This window comes from Eschscholzia californica, unplaced genomic scaffold, assembly GCF_041429995.1.
Source record: "Eschscholzia californica isolate CP2 unplaced genomic scaffold, dmEscCali1.0.p SCAF_2, whole genome shotgun sequence".
In the NCBI taxonomy this organism is placed as follows: Eukaryota; Viridiplantae; Streptophyta; class Magnoliopsida; order Ranunculales; family Papaveraceae; genus Eschscholzia; species Eschscholzia californica.
Window position 1 is genome coordinate 22,031,436 of NW_028238309.1, and position 1,694 is coordinate 22,033,129.

General features: G+C 34.8%; 1 long non-coding RNA gene across 1 annotated transcript; it reads right to left on the bottom strand.

Moving 5' to 3' along the window:
- Nucleotides 1–236: 236 nt before the first annotated feature.
- LOC147556909 (uncharacterized) lies at nt 237–1,453 on the bottom strand. Its single transcript, XR_015233652.1, has 3 exons — nt 1,224–1,453; nt 782–1,130; nt 237–532 (listed from the first exon to the last, which is right to left on the bottom strand). It is a non-coding gene; the product is annotated as an uncharacterized LOC147556909 (long non-coding RNA).
- Nucleotides 1,454–1,694: the final 241 nt, after the last annotated feature.

The following is a 1,694-nucleotide window of genomic DNA, read 5'->3' on the forward strand; positions in this document are numbered from 1 at the left end:
ACTAGATAAACTTAGCTGCATAGTTAAAAAAAAAAAGGAATTAGCAAATTAAGTGGAAAGATTTGAAAGGTTGAACGTTAACCAGAATTTTTAACAAACTAAAGAGAAATAAATTTGCAAAAAAAAAGGAATTCAGCGACTAAAGCAAATTAAGAGTATGGCCAGCGATAGTCTGCATTTAAGCCCAAAACACCAAAGATGAGAGAGGAGAAATACGTTATGAGATCGGAGAATCATGTATTATTACATAACCTAACAAGGAGATGATCAGACATGATAACAACACATTTTAAGAATACCTGACCGTCGAGGCTCACTTCGATCTGTAGACGAGAAAAAGGAAAATGTAAAAAAGAAATTGAGTTACCGACACTCACAAAATGAATCTGGACATAGAATTAGTGATTGTGATCATCACTTACCACAGAAGAATAGATTGGTGATCCCATTTGCAGTAAATGCTGAAGTAATTTGTCCAATAGAGTAAGGCTATAGCCAAAACAGCAGTGCTTTCGAATTTCTCAGTTGCTTGCTGGTAATGATATAATAATATATTAGTTCTAGATCTGCTTCTTTACACAAATTGGATTACATGATATATGAACGCCTTGGCTAAAGGCTTCTTTGAACAAAACCGAAAGAGCTATATTTCTCTTCAATCACTATTAAATTAAGAAGCTCTAAAAGGAGACGAGATGGGACAACACGAAACAACCTTCTCAGCAATAGCGCCAGAAGGCTAGAAAAAGATGTATCTCGTTATGAGGTTAAGAAATCTTACAAGTGTCACATTGGACCAATTAAACAACTTGAGCAATCTGAACATCAGCTAGAAATCTGCACTGAATCTCCTACATACATAATCTTAAACATCTATCTAATACATTAGGATGGTCTTAATGGAATCGAGCCCTGTAATGAAACAAGAAATCTTATAGTAACAAAAGAAAAGGAAATCCCTCATACAAGGTGAAAACTATATACAAAAGAATAGAAATGGATCATACCTCCACATACACACAGACCTTATGGTAGTCCGGTTCAAATTTTAAAAATTCAACATCATATTCCTTCACCATAGGTACCTATTCCTTGAGATTCGTGATAGGTTTACCATTTAAAGCATGAACCTAAAACAAGTTTAAATAAGAGAAGCCTCTTAAGATTAAGAACCCGTGGATAACAAGAAAACATGTTATGAAATGACTTGCTTATCTGCTCACATGAGTGTTAACATTGTCTCATAACAGATATTTTTATGTCAGCTGCAATCCCTACACGAAATGACCACAACCATTTCGCAAGATCAATCACTGAGACTGTATTAAGATATCAGTACAAGCTGTTCATCTTCTGATTGTGCCATTAAATAGAAGTCTTTCTCTTACAGTTTAATGGGTGGCTCCTCTTGAGTATCATACTAAGAAGTAAGAACCCCATTACGAAACACTTAATAAGAAAAAGTACTTAAAAGATATTGAAACTGTACTCACTTCGGAAGAAAAATATGGAACAGCTACTGACCCAGTAACGACACAATAAGGAAACACAATAAGGAAGTGTTCCTTATTTTATGTCAAACTCTAAAATCTCAGATTTGCGAAGAGCTTTAATTACAACATTGTCTCCAGTACATCTCTGAGAATCAAGAAAGTTGAAACCAATATGCTCTCCGTTCCTAACCGGGATTGAAA